The sequence below is a fragment of the Aethina tumida genome, chromosome 3, assembly GCF_024364675.1.
Source record: "Aethina tumida isolate Nest 87 chromosome 3, icAetTumi1.1, whole genome shotgun sequence".
Taxonomy (NCBI): Eukaryota; Metazoa; Arthropoda; class Insecta; order Coleoptera; family Nitidulidae; genus Aethina; species Aethina tumida.
Window position 1 is genome coordinate 25328788 of NC_065437.1, and position 21982 is coordinate 25350769.

Genomic DNA, 21982 nt, shown 5'->3' on the forward strand with positions numbered 1-21982 from the left:
TGTCATATTTATTGTTTTATTAAAAACTAATACATTGATTTGGTATACTCAACATCAGCATATCGAGTAAGTTTTGGTCCACATTTTGCAACACATCCTGTATCGCCAAAATTAGCTTCTGGTGGTTCCATAATGGTTTTGGTGATTCAAAGGTCTTCTTTTCATTTCATTGTTTGTCACTTATATGGTACCCTTCCATAATATTAAAAGTATTTTTATAAAAATTTGATGAATATTATGATAAATACGATAAATAGTAAAAATACATGTTTTTTTGCATTATTGTTTTCTCTATTACTAGTGGCTCTACTATGCAACTGTGCAATCTAATTTCATTTTTTAAAAAATTGCGCATTCATTTATTTTTAAGTAGACAAAAATTAACATCTTTTTACTTAATTATTATTTAATCATTGGTCCAAGTGAAAATGTAAGAAAAATTAAGATCGAGAGAAACAAGAAGAGATGGCTAAGAGTTTACGGCTACTGGCCAAATGGTGAAAAAAATGTCTGAGTTAGAAAAACTTCAAATAAAATCGATAACTGGATAATACGAATGTGAAAAAACAATCCAATCTTATCGTGAACTGAAATTAAAGCCAAACTGGCGAGAATGGAACATGCTGATATCAGTTCAAGGACGGTGGGAAGATTGTTAGTAGATGGGGGTTTGTTTGATTTCAGACCTATAAGAAAAATCCAATTCCAACACAGAAGTCCAATTTTGATTTGCTTGGGATTCACTGAACCATAGAAGAGGACGAGTAGTTTTTGGTGACGATTCTCAGTTTACTTTATAAATTATGATTCCGATTATGTTAGTCATTCCACAGGGACAAATTAAATTTAAATGAGATCATCACAACAATTCAAAAAGCTTGAAGGAATATGGACTTGTCATATATTCAAAAAATTGTCGAGTCTGTGATACGGAGAGGCCAAAAATATGAAACTAAACAGAATATTATACAGTATTAATGTTAAATTAAATGTCACAGGTTTAATCATTAAAAATTTATTTAAAAATTAAAGTTTCCATATTTATGACCAGTTAAATTCAGAAAAATATTTGTAACTTTTTATGTAGAAATATGGTAGTTTTTATAAAACTGTATAAAACAATAATAATAAATTTATATTATTTTAGCAGTTCACATTAAATAAAAAAATTGTGGCTAAAATATTTAACATTTTAAAAAGTTAAAATAATGAATTTTATATGTATGAGTATAATATACTAATAATAATAATATATAACAATATAAATACAAAATAAAATATGTAAACCGAAACACATATGAATAAATTGTCGTGTTTAACCACTGAACTGCGAACCCATTCAAATAACATAACGTGTACCGAAATACTCTGAATAGGAAATAAGCAAATCCGCTGCAATTCTGTCGGCAAACCGCAACGGTGGCTGCCGTTCTTTTCAACCGAAAATTAAAGGAAGCCGCGTTTTGTCGTATGTACGATCGTTATCACAGAAATAAAATTGCCAATTGCGGTGGTTGCAGATGTGTATTGAACTTTTTTCCAAATGGATTGGGATATTTGAAATGGCACGATGTTGGGTGCACATTACGTGAATGCGAACTTCGTGATTTAGTGTAAATAAATAATGGATAATATGTGTCTCTGTTTAATTTTAACCATCCATATTATCTCCACTTGAATGCGAAAATTCATTTTGGACCGCCATTCTGTGAACTATTGTGTGATCTGGACGTAGACCTGACAGCTTTGTATGTTACTGAAGTCCTCTTCAGATAATACAACCAAAATGATCTATGTATGATGGAACGTTTGAAGTAGATATGAGTCTGGAGAGATTAATTTCAAAAGCGAAATAGAACATGTGCACAAGACGTCCCAAATTAAAGGAAATATTATTTTTACCACATAAACTTATCGCAAAAAGTTAAGGATATTGCCTTATTTTAGAACTAAATGAATTAAGAATTGAATTTGTAATAAAAGAAATAAATATCAATAAGAAATTAAACCAAAGGTAACTTAAATTTTATTTTACATATTAAATAAGAAATGTATTTTACCCTATATAAATATAATATAAATAAATTTATATTTTGGTCGAGACATGTTAATATGCTTAACTTTTTTCGATTAATAAAAAATGATCAGTAATGACAATAATACAATAATTCATACTTAAAATATTTAGCAAAAAGTTTAAAATATAAGAACTAGAACATTCGACTAACTAGTAAAAGAAAAGTTTATAATGTAACTGACAAAAAAAATAATTATCTGCCGAGAAACAAGACAGATCAGATGAAAAAATCAATCAATAACGTCTTATTCATCATACCACAAATACTTTATACAACTCCAGAACATCTCATTCTAAGCGAAAAGACTGAAAATGAATTTTTTGCCCAAGGAATAATGTTCTCTCGTCCCCGATGATTTTCCTGAATAGCATGAACCGACAAGAGATAAAACAATGGCGCTAAATAATCTTAGTTGGCAACTTTTAAAAGGAAAAAAAGGCGTAAAGAACACACAGCGAATTATTTATGGCTCTTAAGTCCCGAGTTTCTATTTATATGCTGAATAAATTTATCGGCATTTACTCAACCGAAATATCAATTTAACTTTTTTGCTTGGGAATTTCTAATGTTTGATTAGTTTTGTTACCATTGTTTCGCTATTACTTTAATAAAATATTATTTTATAATTATAAAAATAGTAAATACATATTGACTTAGTGTACGTGATACGGTATTTTATTAATTAATGCCGTGTGCGAGTCCCGTTAACTATACACTTGAAACAAAAAGAGGGTATTTCTAGATTTTAATTAAAACTGGATTTCGCTTTAATATCAAGCTTATTAATACGCAAAAAAAACCAATGATTAAAACTTCTCTGCATTAAGCCAGATCCCCGGTAATGCCGTTCGCCATTAAATCTGCATTTTCAGGAGGCCGTATTAAAATGACCGAATACATTTGCTGTGAGTTATTTGGTATTGAAGGGAAGCCTTTAAAAAGCCCAGCCTCATTTACCCAAATTGATCCTGTAAATGCACTGCTGCTGGTGGATTTGGTGCTGTGCATCCGTTATGGATAAGAAGTTACTATCGACGGGGATGTTATGTCGTCAAGTTGTTGGTCTGATTACACATGAACTTAAGAATGTATGACGAAGTAAGAGCATGATTACTATGTGTTTTTTAGATAATAAATAATAAATCAGGAAACAGAACCCCTTATTACAAATGCAAAAACGTTAGCAAATAAAAAATCCAGGGAAACAATAAATAACGTTGCTACAACAGATGCTTTACGCATAAGGGAAATAAAAAGAACAGAATAATGTTTTACCCAACTAAATTATTAAACGATATGTTATCCGTTCCTTGTGAAATCGAAGAAGAAAAATATTTCATTTCTAACAAGTGACTCTTTCCCCTCTACGATTCGAACTAAATCCAATTTGAATTCCACTTTTTCTCCATGTTATCAATTTCAAAGATTCTGAATAAAAACTTTGCTAGAGAACATTTGAAACAATACACAATTAAGAACGGACCTTACGATACAATGGAAGAAATACGAAAGTTTTAAATTTGTGGAACGCTTGCAAAAACTATTTTAGAGATGGTTTGTCTGCTACTTGTCGACAATCTTGGAGAATAGTTCGGTAACTTTACGACACTTGGACAAAACCACTTAAATTTAATACTGAATTCTTCCAACGAAAGTCGTTGACAAAAATAATGGAACTCTGAAATAAAATATATTACAAATTATTCTTTAACTAGTTATATATTACATTTATGACCCTTGAAAATATTTAAGATATTTTTTCCGATTTTACCCGGTAACTTCTATCTAGAGTAGTGGCCATAATTAATATATTAAAAATATGAGTTGTATTACTTTTGGACTTTTTCATTGGATAAAATTATAAGAATTTATTATTTTATGGTCTTTATCGCTTCTCTGCGAATTTATGTCGATTATTTATTGGTTATTATTAACTATTGTTTTATATGGAAAATGTAATCTTGTGATACTCGATTTCAAAATTCCAGATGAATAGTGAAAGAATTATTGGTCATTCGTTAAATGTGTTAACAAACTTTCCATTATTATATAAGTTCTGAAATGTTCTATATAATTAATGTTTTATGTTACATTATGCATAATAGAAAAGAGTTGTTTCTAGAATAAATTTTATAACGTGAAAAGGATGAAAATTTAATCCTACTGCATTAGAATGAGTTTTTTCTATGCATAAACACCGTAATTTATTACCCAAATCAGCGCAAGAGAATATTAATTAAGGCGGAAGCTGAGGAGCGACAACTCTGTGGAATTGATGTCTGTTTAAAATATTATACGGCAAAATTACAATTTATGGGCAAGCCGAGAATGGGGTATTAGAGACACAGTTCGGTGTCACAAAGATTTATCTTTATAAAACTACAACGGTATAATATTTTATGCGCCTAGCACTAACACTAACTATATTTATCTGGCCAGGGTCTAAGTACAACAATCGCGGCGTAGTCTTTGTAATAAGAGGAAGGGAACACTATTCTCTGGGAGTTATATTTATTAGAGCAATATATTGTTGGGAAAGTCAAGTAACTTTGATGAAAGGCCTTATGGTTTTGAAAGGATAGTTACTCGAAGGAAAATTTATAGTTCACTTAACATTTATTTGAGTTATTACTTTATATATTGACAAAATATCTATTTCTTTAGATAATCTTCTATAAAAGTAATGGAATCTACAATATTTTATTAGAATACAAAAGTAGTCCAAAGTTCACTTTTACTACGAATTGTGACCTGAATTTTAACGAGTTCGAACTTCCTCCCCATCGGCTCCACTGTGAGTGATAAATTGAAATTCCCATGGAATAGATGAGAAAAACGAGACTGTAGGGGGGAAAATGGGGACATTAATTATTTAAAATGAGCCTAAATTTGTGTAGATATGTGGCATTATATTTTTAGAAAATTGTTTTTAAACCTAATGTAGTTTAAATTATTAATAAAAATTCAAATTCAATCTTTGATTAAAAAGTAACATGTGACATTATAGTCATTTAAAATACAGTACTTAAAATTGAAGAAAGAAAAAATTCAATTTTAAATGTACAATATTGGCCATAATATTTGAAATTTTTAAAAAATTTATTTTAAATTAAATATTCATCTGTCTGGTGAATATTGAAATTGTCAATAATTTTAGTACACGGGTATATTAATAAAAATTCAGATTCGTACAGTACGTAAAATTGAAGAAAAAAAATTCAAGTTTTAATGTACAGTATTGGCCATGAAATTATTGAAAAATTAAAAAACACCAGACAACAAGATGTGCTATACAGAGTGGATAAAATACCTAATCATTTTAGTATACAATATGTTTATTATATTTTAAAATATTGATAATATTGATATTACCGTACAAAATTTCAAAATATAGAATATTAATTCCAGGAATTATGACTACACTCTAAGTATAAAGTAAAATGGTTACAACTTGGTTATAAATTTTACGACTTAATAAAATAATATATTTTAAAATGTTAAAATACTCTTGAATGTATTTCAAAATAAATTCATATAAAAAACATAATAAAGAACAGAATTTTACCGTAAAGCACTTGGCCTGACATCTCCGTCATTTTAAAGACAACCCACTGCGTTATTGATTATCCTCGATCCTGAAGCGTTTGGTTATGAAATTTCGTATCCAAATCCAATATACTTTCGATAATGATTAAATTATATTAATAGATTTCATTCGACTTTTATCTGTTAGTTTTTCTTTTTCAGACTACTCACTCATTACTTTGCTTCTATCGAGGCAGACAAGGACACACCAAAGTTCTCAGATCTTTAAATAAAAAAAACTAACCACAAAGCTTTCCAATTATTCGACAATATAAAGCATGCGAGCTTGAATCAACAAAGGTAATGTAAATACCCTTTTTAAAACTCAGAAATATACTACCTTTGTTAAAAGTAGAGGCATTCTAACTTCCTAATACTGGTAAAACGGGTGGTGCTAGTAAAAAACGGAGCGAATACCTTAAAATCGCTTTTGTTTACATAAAATTGAAAAGTGTTTTCCCCCGACACGGAGTGCTTCACGGTTCGGTCATCAATTTCACATTAAGCGAAGAAATATCGCCCGAAATAAAGTTCCATTTATTTATAAAACATATTCATGTACAAAAGGCTGGAAGATAAATTTTATTATCTCCAATCTACCCTTTGAATTAAGCACCCATATGTACGCCTTTGATGTCAATGTGTACAATTCCACATATCTAAATTAGCAACTGATCCATTTAATTGAAATTTTGAAATATAATTAGATTATATCGCTTTGTACTAAGTTCAATCACGCTTTTCTAATTGGATGTTGTTTCATGATTAATCAGTAATTTATTAAATTCGTTAGATTTATCACATTGAAATATATTATGATAATTTAAACATAGAATTTAACCGCATATTTGTTCAATGAAATAAATTAGTGGTGGAAAATTGTATATTTAAATGTTGTTTGTTTGTTATATTATTTTGTTACTTTTGATATTAATTTGGCAGTAATTAAATATTAAATTTTCCAAATGCAAATAATTTTGTTTATGCAAATAAATTTTCCTAATATATAATAGCAGCCCTAATTATAATAACTTATTAAAATATATTAAAATATGAGTTGTAAGATGTTGGACAATGTATTAATGTTAAATTAATTAACACAGATTTAATCAATAAAAACCCCTTTCAAAATTAAGTTGCTCTATTTACAGAACCAGTCAAAAGTAAAGTAATAAACATAATTTTAATAAAGTCATGCAAATAGGATGTTATCAAGGAACCAATATTTTTGTCAGATAATATATCTTATAATTTGATTGATATCACTCTTGAATTTAAACATAATCTGTTTTTATTAATAATATTTTTTTTTATTTATTGCACAGTGAAAAGTAAAGCAACACCGTTATAAATCATTTAATTTTAATTTGTCTTTATGCATATGGTGGTTAGTCAGTACTAAATAAAATTAGATAAAAATGCCTGTAGGTTTGTCCAATTATTTCAAAAATCTTATTGTTTCTTATTATACAGATCAGAACTTCAATAAATTTTAATTGCGTCTCAATTAAATTTAAATCGAAGTATTGTGTCAAGAACAATTCGAGCCTCTAACACAAGAGGAACTGTAGCACCACTCTCTAAACCTGTACGACTCAGAAAAACCAACAATACTGACGATCGGGGGATTGTAAGAGCATCCAACATTGACCAGAATAAAACTGCCGAAGATCTTAAGACTAAATATTCACATTTGGGAGTGTCTGTCAGTACCGCAAGACGTAAGCTAAAACAAAATAATTTAATGGAAAAAATAGAACTGCTAAATTCCAGTTTGGACGGAAGCGCTTAGATTGCTCTGAAAAAAAAGTAATGAAAAACAGTATTGTTTTCTGATGAAAGTAAATATAATTTATTTTCATCAGATGGACTTAAATGGTTTAGACATCCAGTCAACAAAATGTTTGATCCTAAGTATACCAAGGAAAATCCTGAGGGTGGAGGAATAATGATGTGGGGTTCATTTTTTCGGTTTGGAATGGGACCATTAGTCAAAATAAATAGAATAGCGGCTAAGTTTCAATATTTACACATCCTTACAAATTGTATGCTGCCGTAAGCTGATGAAAATATGTCTTTGTCGTGGATTTTCCAGCACGATAATGATAAGAAGCATACAGCCAAAGTTGTAAAAGGACTTTTTTGCTTTCACTAATGTAAATCTTATGAAGTGGCCGGCCCTTTTAAACATTTGATGCTATTAATATTATTTGGAATTCTGTTTCTAAACAAGAGACTGACACTCTTGTTTCTTGCATGTAAAATTGTTCCTAAATTTAGAATGATTTTTAATGAAATTAAACTGGAAATGTTTAGCATAATTATAATTACCATTTAGAATGTAAACAAGAAAATTGATTAATAATGAACTATTATCCTCAAAACAATTTTTTAACTTATATTTAATCCGTAAATATTCCAGATAATAGATAATTTAATCCAGTTGAAATGTTCAATACATTAAAACAACGATTCAGTTTACGTTACATTACATTTATTACAACGTGCTGTAGAATGTTATCACGAAAAATCAATGGAACCATGCTCTGAACACGTTATCGTAAACTAGTCATACCTTAGGGAAACTTTTTCGAAACATACAATAGCATCGATTTTGCAATAAACCTATCGTCATGTCATAATATGATGCTATATTTACATTCCCGCAAAACACGATATCTTTATACATTTTGGGTTCACGGGTATCCTAAAATTTATGTTCAGTTCGCACAACGTTGTCGGGATAAAACCAACATTGTATTTACCTCTCGATAATATTTTCGCGTTAATTCCGTATTAATTAACAACCTAGTCAAAAATTGACGCAACTTGCCGTTTTGTAAATCAATAAACGCTCAGACGCATAGCGTAGATGTAAACGCAGTTCCAGGCCCTCATTGTCCAAATGTGATACACACTTTTCGACACCCGTACATAATGAAGTTGTTCCTCCGTATGCCGCTACCCCGGCAACGACACAACCGGCAATTAAATTCACAATTGGAAGCGCAAATTAATAATCAAACATCGTATCCAGTGTAAACAGGAGCGAATTTGCGACACGGAATTAATTAGCAGTCCTGTTACCGATGGTCGAAATGCATTCGACGAATCAATGCACGCGTACGAAATATGCAACAAATGTGTAAACAAAAGTATACTGGATTTTCAGGAGCAAGAAATATGAGCTGGGAATTTATCTCGTGCATTGCAACGTCAATAGCAGGGACATCTGCGAAACAGAAAAATGAATAGGTGGAATCAAAAATTGTCTACGTGGATCGTATGTCTGTTAAATTGATTTCTGTTAACACGTTTATTCTAATTTTTGTTTGTAACTTCACTTATACTCCGGGACAAAAGTTTGGAAACCCTACATTGAATTATTTATTATTCGAATAATTAATAAATAATGAATGATTTAAGTAAAATTACTATTATTTCTCCTGTATAAAGGATTAATAAAAATGCTTCTATAAATATTATAGTAAAATAGAATTTTATTAAGTATTAAACTTATTTATTTAGACATAAGTTTGGACACCTTATTAAATAATTTAATTTTCGAATAATAAACCAAAATCAAATATAAGCATTAATATTTTGTTGCATAACTATTAGCTTGTGTGACTGCTAACCTTTTGTTCAAGGAGTCAACCAATTTTCTGGTAAATTCTGGTATTTTTTGCCATTCGATTTGAAGTCTTTTCAGTAAGTCTGTCTTGTTCGAACATTTTTTTATGTACTTGGAAACATGCTTGGGATCGTTATCCTGTTGAAACACAGTCCCTTTTCCTGCAGTCTTCTTTGCATAGATTTGGCGGATAAATTTTGTGCATTATCCTGCAAAAATTCTTGATGAATATCACTGGCTATCAATCTCGGATTTTTCTGAAATATTCGCTTTATATGCCTATCAAGAATTGTATCCGTACGGCGAGCTCTGCCTGCTCTGGGACGACCCGTAACAGAATCACAAGAATTAAATTTATTCTTAATTTTGGATGTGGTCCCTTTATTGATATGCATAATTTCAGAAATTCGATTGTCTACAATTTGTTTTCGTAAGGCCATTGGGATATCCAAATTTTTGTCCAGGAGTGTACATACGATACACCAACCAAATACAAAAATAATAAATTGTTTTCCTGTAAGGAAAACGTCTGCGTCACAAATTTAAAATTACACGTTGGGTACATTAAAAGGGAAATGAGTTTTATTTATATCTAAAAACGTTACCAGTTTATTTAGGTATATCTCCTGCCCTTTCGTTTTATGGTGCGCAATTTCACTTGCCGTTAAAGTCCGGGTACGCAATTATTTGAATTTAACCACCCTGCTTTGACACTCCCTTAATTAAAAACGCATATTAAAATCGTGGGCTTATAAACAAAAAGGTACGCTTTGATTTTACACTTTAAATTACAAAACTGATTCACAAATTGTAATATAAACTGTTCCTAAGGTAACCCCCACTTTTTAAATATACACAATGAAGTAATGATTATGCCAAATGTCTGTAAAAGCTGTGTTTTTTTTGTGAATTTGCTCTCCTTTTTAATTTATAGACGATGTGTGAACTTTTTAAACCACGTGGGACTTTATTTCCAGTAGCTTGGTAACTATGAGAGACAGAATGTATAAATAAAATGATTTTTCCTCTCTTTCCCGTATTTTCTAACCTTCAAACATTAAGTATCACGGAAAACGAACAAAAATCTTTCACAACTTGATGATATAGAGGGGTCTTTTACGAACATATTAAGGCCGTAGACATATATTTTAGTGCCAGGCCTTCGATAAAAGCAGTCCTTTAACAGAAAAAGTCTATTATACTGCTTTCCTTAGATTTTGTGCTATAACTGAAATTAAGTCAAATAAAGCAAATTTCTCTCCATTTTTTACATTTTAGAGGTTTATATTTTTAATAATATAAATAATTATATAAATTATTTGATAATAAATTAAATAATTTACTATAATACAAAATAATGTCAATTATGGTCACTATTTGTGTTAAAAAATTGTTTGTAGTGAATTATTTTTTATGTATAACAGTTACTCATATTATTGTATTTATTATAATATTTAATTAATTTCAAAAGTAATAAATTATCTATTAACTGATAACCTGATTACCAAGATTGTGCGTCATTTCCATTTAATTTCTACACAAACTCATTATCTTCCTGCATCAGTCCACGAATTTGTGGGCCTATATACAAACGTTATTTAATGTTTTGGAAAGACAATAAAGGAAAACAGAAAATTTAAACGTAAGACTGTAGACATCTAAAGTATTTAGTTTTTAATTATACAGAAATTTATATAGAAAATTAAATCAAATAAAACAATTCTTTGTTGTTTCTAAATGTTTCATTTTATGAAACATGATTTAATTTTCATTCATTTTTTGTTTCATTATATATATATATATATATATATATATATATATATATATATATATATATTGGTCTAGAAACCAATTTTTCCTTTTCCTTTTTTAACTTAGGTGAAATCTAGATGAAGTGAATATATTTATAGGCATATTGATGTCTCTAGTAAATTATCAATTATCAACTATTTTGTTTCTGAAAAAACTATAAACGTTAGCTATAAATTTAATTTAATTTAGTTTCTATACAAATTCGTAATCTTTTTACATCAGTCCACGGATTTGAGGCTCTTTAGTGTTTTGGAAAAACACTTATCGACAAATAGTGACAAGAAATTGAAAATCGCGGCCGAGAACATTTAAAATATTTAATTTTTTAAATTGGAGAGAGATTTATATGGAGAAAAATTAACACAATTCTACTAACCTTAATTGACACTATTCATGTTCTTCCTTCGAACTCTTTTCTTACTGGTGAAATATGACATTCGAATTCGTATGTTATATAATATTTTGATTTTGCTCACTGAAATAATTGAATCGAATAAAAGGAAATAAAGAGATTTTGGTATTTTCTGCCATTGTCATTTAATTTCTGCACAAGTTTGTAATCTTTCTGCATCAGTTCACAAGTTTAAGAATCTTTAATGTTTTAGAAAGATACTTAAGGAAGTCTAAATAGAGATAATTTTAAAAATTCAACTTTTGCACATGTAAAAGAAGTAAGAAGAAATTGGCATTTATAAAATAATAAAGATTTTCTTAATTTAGTTTTAATTATATCACAAAAGAAGGAAAACATACGAAAAGGGGTATAAGGCACAGTTTCAGTAAAATGTCTATATTATCCTACCCAAGGGTATACTCGTAGGTGCGTGTCTATGGATAAAGTAAAGAAATCATTGGTTTTATTATTTTTTATGTGATAATTAATGGTTGAAAGTGACAAACTATGAAAAAGAAGCCGAAAGTATTACTGTTTTTCAAAATCCATTATTCATAATTACCAAATTACCCTAGTTGCAACATTTACTTTGGTATTAAAACTGCAATTCACCGTCTAATCTGAAATTTCAAATTTAATTCAAATCAGATAAACGCAAACGAGGTTCTTATCGTTTGTGCCGGTAATGTTCGATCACGATCCGTCTAGTTAAAAACGAAGTTCCTTACTAGTCATATATCCTTTAATGGCCTGGGAAGGTGAGATATGATCTAAAATTACATTTATTTACGTTGAAACACAATCTCTGTAGGTTAATTCAAGGATTATCTATGAAACGGAAGAAAGCATTTCCGTGTTTCCACTTTGTAATGGCAATTTTTTAAACACTAATGGCCTAATCATATTTAAACATTTACAACGAAAGTTTTAAATGGTAAAAACTTACCGGATCGTAAAATGCCTTGGAAAACTTTCTGCACTCTGCGAAAAACGACGCCTGTTTAAGTGTTAATCTGCAACCCAAAGTAAGTTCGTTAATAACAACATATAACATTAGGTAATTGCGCTTAATTATGTTGAAATTAAAGTTCATCAACTTTGTAAATGCATGTTTAGAATGTGGGCGAACCTCTGTGAAATCACAAACTAAACCGAAACTATTAAAAGTTGTACCGACAAGAAAATTTTACGCTCTTCACAGAACGCAATATTAAGTTTGCGAGTTCGGCAACTAACAAGACACTAAAACTTTTCCTTGTGTGTCTGAATCTCCCTTGGCGAAGTTCACGGAAAACTTGTAACTTAACATATTGGAATATTTAAATACATATTTCGAATATGTTAATAAGTATTTTGTTTAACAAGTTCTTATTTGAGTTATAATATTAAATTGAAAAGTACTTTACAAAAAAATGTCAATTTAAGGGTCCATGAACAACGGATTATTTAATTTCATTAAAATAAAAATATTTAATTTAATTTTTTTATTGTGCTTTTGTGTATTTTTAATGTGAATTAAATAATTTATAAAAACTTTATGTACATAACCATAAAAAGGATATGCATAAATTCTTCACTAATTTAGCGAGTTAATTCAATTTTGTTGTTCAGCACCTCGCATATTAAATTCAATTATGGTTTGGGAGAGTACAATCTCAGGTTTCCATTTCAGATATTCAGTGTCCGAACCTAAATTAACCTTATTAGTGGTAATGTTGCGTATGTACAAAATGTGAAACATGTCTAGACTATAATAACAATAATTAAGTTCATTAGTATTAATATAAACCACGTATACATATATATTCTTTTTGAATTGAGATGGACATAAATTTAGCAACTAAGTTTGAAAGAAATTTTTAATGTTCAAATCTGTCATTTACTTTAATATTAACACATTGAATAATGTACTTTTTACTCAACCATTTTGCGAATATACGACAAGATTGTGTTAATGACCAGTTTCTCTAATTTTTTTAATGATTGACATATCTTATTGTTTCTCTCGGTCTTGGTAATTTTGATTATAATATCATATTTTTATATAATAATAAAACAAATGTTTTTTATTAATTAAATAATAAATATATTGTACAATAATGATATAACCTCTTCAAAAATTAAAATAATACTCACCAAATATACAAATATTTATTATTGATAATGCAATATTTTTATAAAAATTTCATGAATATTGGGTCAATAAAACAAGATATACTAAATTGCACCGTTTAGCGGGTACCCTGAAATGTGATAAACAGTAAAAAATATTATTTTTGCATTAAAAAATGTGTTATAAGTTAAATTATTTTTAAAGTAAATTTAATTCGATTTTTCTCGGTTTCATAGACTTTTTGACTGTGTGTAAAGTTTTTATATTTACGGACACTACTGTATTTAATTATTGAGTTATGTTATTGAATTAAATTTGTTAAACATAAATTAATAATATTAAAGGAAAATATATTAAAATAAAATTTAAATATTACTTTAATTCTACATAAACATTACAATTTTATTACAAATAAAATAGCAACAGTAATATTTTATATATTGCATTTTAATTTAATGATAAAACATAAACATACAATGAAGTAATCCCTAAACAACAATAAAATTTTGCGAAAGCCATGAAACCCAGCGTAATCGAAGATTAAAGTGCCTCCGGATTATCTCTTACCCTTCATTAATTCTTCATTTTATATATAAAAGACCTATAAAAATATTTTCATTTTCCCATAAAGTTTTTATAAAACTGCTAATTCCCAGTCCTTCGGACGGAACCTTCGACGGAGTTCTCTAGTGAGAACTTCCCAATTAAATTAAACTTCAGACTGGTCTCCCGGTATTCATAACTTGTTACCCAATAATTATATTCCGGAATCTACATTAATGAAAAAAAAAGTTTAAAGATTTTTGAGTGACTGTCATTTTGTTTCACTTAGGGGATGGAAAAGTTTAATGGAAACGTTTAAAGAAAAGTTTTTAAAGTAATATTTCCTCAAATATATTAAAATTATAATAATACTTATTAATATAGCACACTACAGAACTATATATAAACTTTGCTTTTAGTCTTTTAATTAAAAACGTAGAAAATTAAATAGTGCACGGCACAAACGTAAAAAATCCATTGTCGACAATAAAAAAAGCTGGGAATCGATATAAACGTACCTAAAACAGACCTTTTAGCGGGCTTACACTTCATACGCAAAGCGTAGGCCTTTTTAAATCAGTCTCATCCCTGTTTATTAACTTTTCTCAATGCCAAGGGTCAAAGTGGAAGCGCTGACGTGATGGTTTTGTTTCGAATACGTAAAAGATTAACGTTAATCTAGGTCAGTTCGTAAAGATTTATATATAGTAGCACTGATATAAAAATATATAAAGGATGATAAAATTGGGGTTGATATATTTTATGACGGTCGGTCAGATTGAGGGAAGATATGTGACAAGGGAGATGTTGGTTTTTAGTAATATTCATTTGTGTTAAATAAGAAGATTGATCATTGATCATCATTTAATTAATACACAAATGAAGAGAATTATTATTATTCTTTAATATTAGTAATGGAAAAAAAATTGTATCAGTATTTATTTGAATGAATTGTTATGTTATTGGAAAGCTTTTTATGTTACATTTTACCTGCATTTTATATAATACTTTGTTTTAGATTAAAAATAGTATATTCAAGTGATATAATTCATTCGCATTTGCATTGAGTATAAAAATTCTGTTTAAGTAGTAGAAGTGACATCATCAGTTTAAGAGTGACAAAGTCAAGTTTAAATAAAACACAAAAGAAGATTTTATGCAATACTTCGATACATGTTTAGCGATTATTAAATTGTAATGAATCAACCATTTGAAAGTGGCTTCATACATTAAATTTCTTCTTTATAACTGTGTAAAGACGCATGACACATTAAAAACTCAAAGGCGGCTTTTATTCATCGTATTGATGTGTACAACAAAAAATAAGTTGTTATTACAATTTTCACTGATCTAGACAAGTGATTGGAACTGGTAAAACTAGTGAAACACTACTTGAAAGTATTAGTTCAAGAAAGATCTAGATGACAGTATGGTGGACTCTGAATGTAATACTTATCACGAGGCTAAACCTGCATTGAAGGTATCTGTCTACTGACACATTAGAAATTCAATGTAAGCTTCATAATGTTAATAAAGCTCTATCTCGTTTACATACAGTCCAGATATTATTATTATTCTTTTTTGTTGTTGTCCAATTTTGGTTCATTCTTTTTCAATTGTAAGTACCACGAGCTTTTCCTCATGGATTGAATTACTTGTGGTGCTGTAGGAATTCATATGTTGAATAAGTTATTTTAAATAAAAATAAAAGATAATGTATTATTCGCATCTAGAATTTGTTTTAATAATAATTTTCTTTATTGATTTTCAGCATTTTTCTAGACCACTTATTCTATATTTTAAATTCCTTTTGCGGGCGAAGCAAAGAACAAATATAATAAATAAAATTCTATTGACATTGAAAGCTAAGAAATGTAATTACAACAACCAACAGTTAGAATTTAATTCCTACGCAAGAATGTAAGTATGTGGTGTAATTCTAATTTAATTCTACAATTTACCTAAACTGCACAACATTTTCAGATTTAATTTATTTACAAGTTCCGTGATTGCATAAGCAGAGTGTATTTTACCCTAATTACTTTTGGGACGTGGTGAATAATTAAATTGTGGCCACGAAACAAAGAAGTCACGCATGAAAATTAAAAATTCACCACAACAACACGTTTCGCACATATTCATCAAAAACATTCTTGAAGTTTGTTAAAATTCAAATCTAACAAGACTCTCCGCACGGAGTTTAATTGAAGCATGTCACACTAATTGCATTCGCTTTTAAATTGACACGGCGAAACGTAAATAAAAAGTATCCATTTATATCAATTACAGTTTACTCCCGTGCGAGTTTAAAATTGCATACCTGAAACGGATTGAACATTTGACCCGCAATAAATCTACATTAACAACGGTCACTCAATTTCGACATTAGCCACCCGAAACGGGGACCGAAAATCGTAATGGACCTTTTGGCCCATTGAGCTGCCGGAATGTTACAATGCGGATAGCTGGGGACGAAAACAACGGCACTTTTATTTAAACGTGGACCGATTTCAAGCAAAACACTAAAATTTCGTTCGTTCGATGGGGATTAATAACAATTCTGGAGTCAATTTTTGTAAATTGTTTTAATTAACTGAACGGGTACGGGGAAATTGGATATGACTCAGGAAATAGCAGCTGAATACGGTTTAATGAATACGAGGTTCAAAATTCAAACAGTAACGGCAAACTTTCAATTAAATTTTACGTATCGTTAAATTTTTCTCATTTTGGTCGCAAATATTTTCCTCACTACTTACTTAGTATTAATACGGACATGGACAATTATGAGGGAACTAATGGAAAGAAAATATTGATCCAATTCTTCGCCAAAATCGAATATAAACACCCTCGTCCAATATAAAACCAAAGCCTGCAAAATTCAGGAGGATATTCAACTACTAAGGGAATTCCTATCATATTATCGCCTATTTCGGTTTATAATCGATGCTCACTCCAGGGAAATATCGTTATTATCGGGTGAAGCAAATCTATATGTCTTGTGGGAATTTTATTGCGAATCTGTAAAATTTTTCTCTGTGTGAAAATTTATATTTATACTATGTGCAAAAAACATCTAGATATAATTGCTTTATTCCATTTTTTTTAAATATTAACCTATTACAAAATAATTATTGATTAAAAAATTATACAAAGTCAGAAGTTAATAATGGGTCGGACGCATTGATGCGTCGTTGTATAGATCAAATGAGATTATCGACGGTATCTCATCCCAGGCAAACTGAATCTGACGATTTAGTTCATTAAGAGTCCGTGGACGACGCTTTAAATTCGTTAAGTGGCGCCCCATCATTTAACACACATGTTCGATTGGGGAAAGGTCCGGAGATGTGGATGGCCAAGACAGTAAACACATGTGAGAGGCTTCTGGGAAGTTCAGGCTCGGTGTAGCTCTGGATCTTCTCGAAGCTCTTGCTCTACCTCTTCTGTCTTCTTCATTTCATGATTGCCAACTTCGCAATATAATACTCACATTTCTGTTCAAACGCCGAGCCATTTCTTGAAATGAAATTACTGCTTTATGCTAGCTCACTATTCTACCTCTAGCAAACTCGCTTAATTGGCTAAAATTATTTATTCTTTGTACTTAATATAACTGAATAAAACAAATTATAACCTTAAAGAAAAAAGAAACGAAAAACATTTACATTAACAATACATTTTCCAATTAACTTGATTTTAATCAATTCTTATTTCGATATCTGCCGTACGTATCTAAGATTATATTTGAATCAAACAGTTAACTACTTAACTGACTGGTTTAATTGAAAATCAATGTCGAACACAATTATTAGCCCTCAACTCATTTATACACCATTAAACTGAATCTATTTACATTTAATTACTCAATAATAGCAAGACACAAAACTAAAATTGCCCATTAAACTGTCTAATCAAGATGTTGCACCCAACAAATAATACTACAACCAAATCACATAAATTGTGATGGACTTTAATGCGAATTGTGAAATTGTACAGTCCTGTTGTAATAGGATTGTTAGTAATTTCTACAATTTGCAAAGACTAATTGCCTTTTAAACCACCATAAATATTCTTTATTTACATCTGGTAATGTGAAAATAGCATCATAAATTAATTTGACCATTTTCCATGCTCGGTGAATTTTTGCACTATTGCACAAACAACAAATTTGAATTTAAACTCACCGATTCAATTAATAAGGGTCCTGGAGGTTAATTGGGCAAGGTCCCAATATAATTAATTCTGATCTGGGTAAAGAGAATTGAGGTGAGCGTCATATATAACGGGGCATTACATGAACACCTAATATAAGATAAGAACTAAAATAGTGGTTAACCATAAAATACGGTACCATTAGGGTAAATTTCAACCTTGTTTGTTGGAAGGTAGCAGCAACTTATTCGTTACATTAACCGAGGTCCTTTATTCTTCAAAATGCTTTTGAATGCCAATTACGTACTTAGTTTAATGCTAAGCAATTTTTCGCAGTAACGTACTAGTTTAAAATTTAATTTGAGCTAATTTAATTAATACATGAAATATCACTGTAATATTGTATACTTTGTATAAACAATCACAATAGTAGGTATTATTTATTCACTGAAAATTGTAATTTTAATTTTACAAAACACATATAAAATATTCAAATTTAATTAAAACATGTTAATATTCAAGTTGCAAAATCATCGTTGGGAATTAACAGTGCAAATAAGCTGGTCCATGGAAACAAAGTAAATTAAATGATAAAAATTTGTTTGAAATTGGCTCGCAGCGTAAAATCAACGGTTTCTGATATCAATTGAACACAGTTAATTTTCAAATGGTAATTTAGGAATTAAATTGGTGGTCAAATAGCGGCTCAATCAATCATTAGTTATTCAAAATCGAAGCACTCACTCGTTTATTTTACACCGGGAATTTATGACGGTTGTTGGTCAATCGATTCTTATAAAAACTAATGAACAATTTATTATTATTCGAAAAATTTACAACGTTGTTACAATGAAATATTGGTATTGTATGTATTGGTGTTGTAAAAAAATAATTCTGTTTGGAAATGGTCGTTTCATCGATCATTGCACTTTTGACAGTGGAAAATATATAGGTTTATTTTACAACTGAGATTTATTTAAAGTTACCGTTTTTTACAAAATAGTATGTTATGAAGAAGTATCTCACATAAAATTCATGTAAAATGTTGATGTGCACATTTGTCATTCCAGTAACTTATTTTATGTTTTTAATAATTGATAAAAACAGCTACATGTTAGTACATATATTATTTTTATCTGAAATTAAAATGTGGGCGTTCATTAAAATTTTAACAACCTGGTAAAATACAACTGATATATTATTAAAGATATTTTCATAAAATGATTCTATAAAAATATCAAAATCTCTGAAACTCTATTTAACTAAAAATGTATTTCGTTGGATTTTAATAATAATATAAATTTATAATTTACTTTTATTTATAAATTTTACTAAAGGCAATATTAATTGTTTAAATTTTAATCAAAATTTATTTATTGCACTGAAATAGTTATAAACGTATATGAACTGGATTCTGCGTTCTATTATATTTTGATTTCGTTATATAATAATTGTGCATTACATCTAATATTAGACAAGAACTATAATAGTGATTAACCATAAAATTCGGCATCATTAGTATAAATTTGAGTGACATTTGTTGGAAGGTAGTAACAATTTATTTATTATACTTCATTTTTTTAATGCATCTAAATATTATTTATTTAATACTTAGTTTAATGTTAAGAAAATTTTATATTAGTATATTTAATTAAAGTCATAATAGAGTCAAGTATTTCTAATATATAAAAATATAATTATAATATTGAATATTTTGTATAAACAATCGCATGAGCATTATTTATTCATTGAAAATTGTAATTTTAATATTACAGAACAAATATAAAACATTCTAATTTAATTAACATGTCAATACCCTGGAAGCAAAATTATAGTTGGGAATTAACGGTACAAATAAGTTGGAACATGGAAACAAAGTAAATTAAACAATAAAAATTTGCTTGAAATTTGCTCGCTGCGAAAAGTTAACTGTTTCTGATATCAAATGAACACATTTGACTTTCAAATGGCAATTTAGGAATTAAATTGGTTGCCAAATAGCAGCTCAATCAATCATTAGCTCTTCCAAATCAAGATACCATACCATATCACTCGAATAATATGGTGGAAAATGTATAAGTGTATTTTATAACCGAGAATTATTAAAAATTTTTATTTTTCCATAAACAAATATATATTATAAACAACATATTAAACATAAAATTGAATTAACATATTGATACTCATATTTCTTTCTCAATCTTTCCCGATTTTATTTTTTAATCTATACATATAAATAAAATTGGAGTGTCTGTTTGTAATATTGAAATAACCGTACTACATGCATATGAATATAAATACGGTACATATACCAAAATAACATTTTTTACAATTTTTGTCTCTCTGTCTGTCTGTTCCGGCTAATCTCTGAAAGGGCTGGACCAATTTTGACGGGACTTTTATTGCAAGTAGCTGATGTAATAAGGAACAACGTAGGCTACTTTTATTTTAGAAAAATAAAGTAATGTTGCAATGTCCAAGTACTGTGGGCCGTCACGTCGGGCGCCTCCCGGACGAAGTCCCAGGTACAGCTGGTTAACCATAAAATTAATTTAAATTAAAAAGAATTGCTCTTTTAATAAAATGATTATGTCTTTTAGTTATTTCTTACGTTTTTAGTAATTTTTTGGGTATCCGGGAAGAATTAGAATTATTTATTATTACTTTTTTAATGATTTTTCAGGAAATTAGTATAGTAAAAAAATAAAAATCCAAAATCCAAGTTATTAAAGTGAAACTATGTAATTTAATCAGTATGAATTTAATCGTATGGATTTTACCTATAGATTTTAATTGTATGGAAATTGATCGTATGGAAAATGATCGTATGGAAAATTATCCTGTGTATTTTGATCGTATGGAAAATGATCATATGGATTTTAATCGTATGGATTTTGATCGTATGGAAAATGATCATATGTATTTTGATGGTACGGATTTTCATCGTATGGAAAATGATCGTACGGATTTTTCACTTTCGTTTTTAGTAAATTTTTACGTTTTTCGTAACATCGTGTATATATACTGTATGTATATATATTTCTTTAAGCCACCACTCGAATTATAGCAATTAATGCACCCAAGAAATTTCGAAAGTATGGCTCATTAGTATTTACTACTCGTACGGGAAATTTTCTTCGAAACTAAATTATTCGAGAGGACCGAAATTTCTTTCAATTTTGCTTTCACAAGAAATTTATTTCACAATAATTTTCACATGAAATTTTTACAATTAAAAAATTTTTTTATAAAGAAATGTAATGAACAGCTTGTAAAGTATAAAAAGGAGGTCATGATGTATATTCTTTTATTTAAATTTAATAAATATTTAATGTAAATATTAATTTTTTAACTATAATTAAAATTAATTAATTATATTAATTTATATGAATTTATAATTGTTTGTTTGTTCGTTTTGTATTTTAATATTTAGTATTTTGGAGGTCAAATGTCGGTAAGAAAAATAATTCTGTACGACCTAAAGTAAGATAAGAAGAAAATAAATGGTTAACCATAAAATTCAGTATCAGTAGAATAAAATTTAGTCATGTTAACTCATTCCCTATATTAACCAAATAGAAATAATAAAATGAAGTAAATAGTAGTTACAGAAAAGATAAATTTGCCCTATTTTAACTAATTTATAAAAAATATCAATGTAATCCTAT

The 21982-nt window shown here is 28.7% G+C and overlaps 1 protein-coding gene across 2 annotated transcripts in view; it reads right to left on the reverse strand.

Annotated features, from left to right (window-relative positions):
• LOC109600996 (uncharacterized) overlaps window positions 1–21982 on the reverse strand; it is a 65969-nt gene that overhangs the window by 33129 nt on the left and 10858 nt on the right. The window contains exon 1 of one of the 2 annotated variants that reach the window (XM_049965348.1): window positions 12450–12516. The exons of the other annotated variant lie outside the window; for it this stretch is intronic. The gene's annotated coding sequence lies outside the window, so the exon portion shown is untranslated. Of the gene's footprint in view, window positions 1–12449; window positions 12517–21982 lie in introns of those variants that run through there. 2 annotated transcript variants of the gene reach the window in all.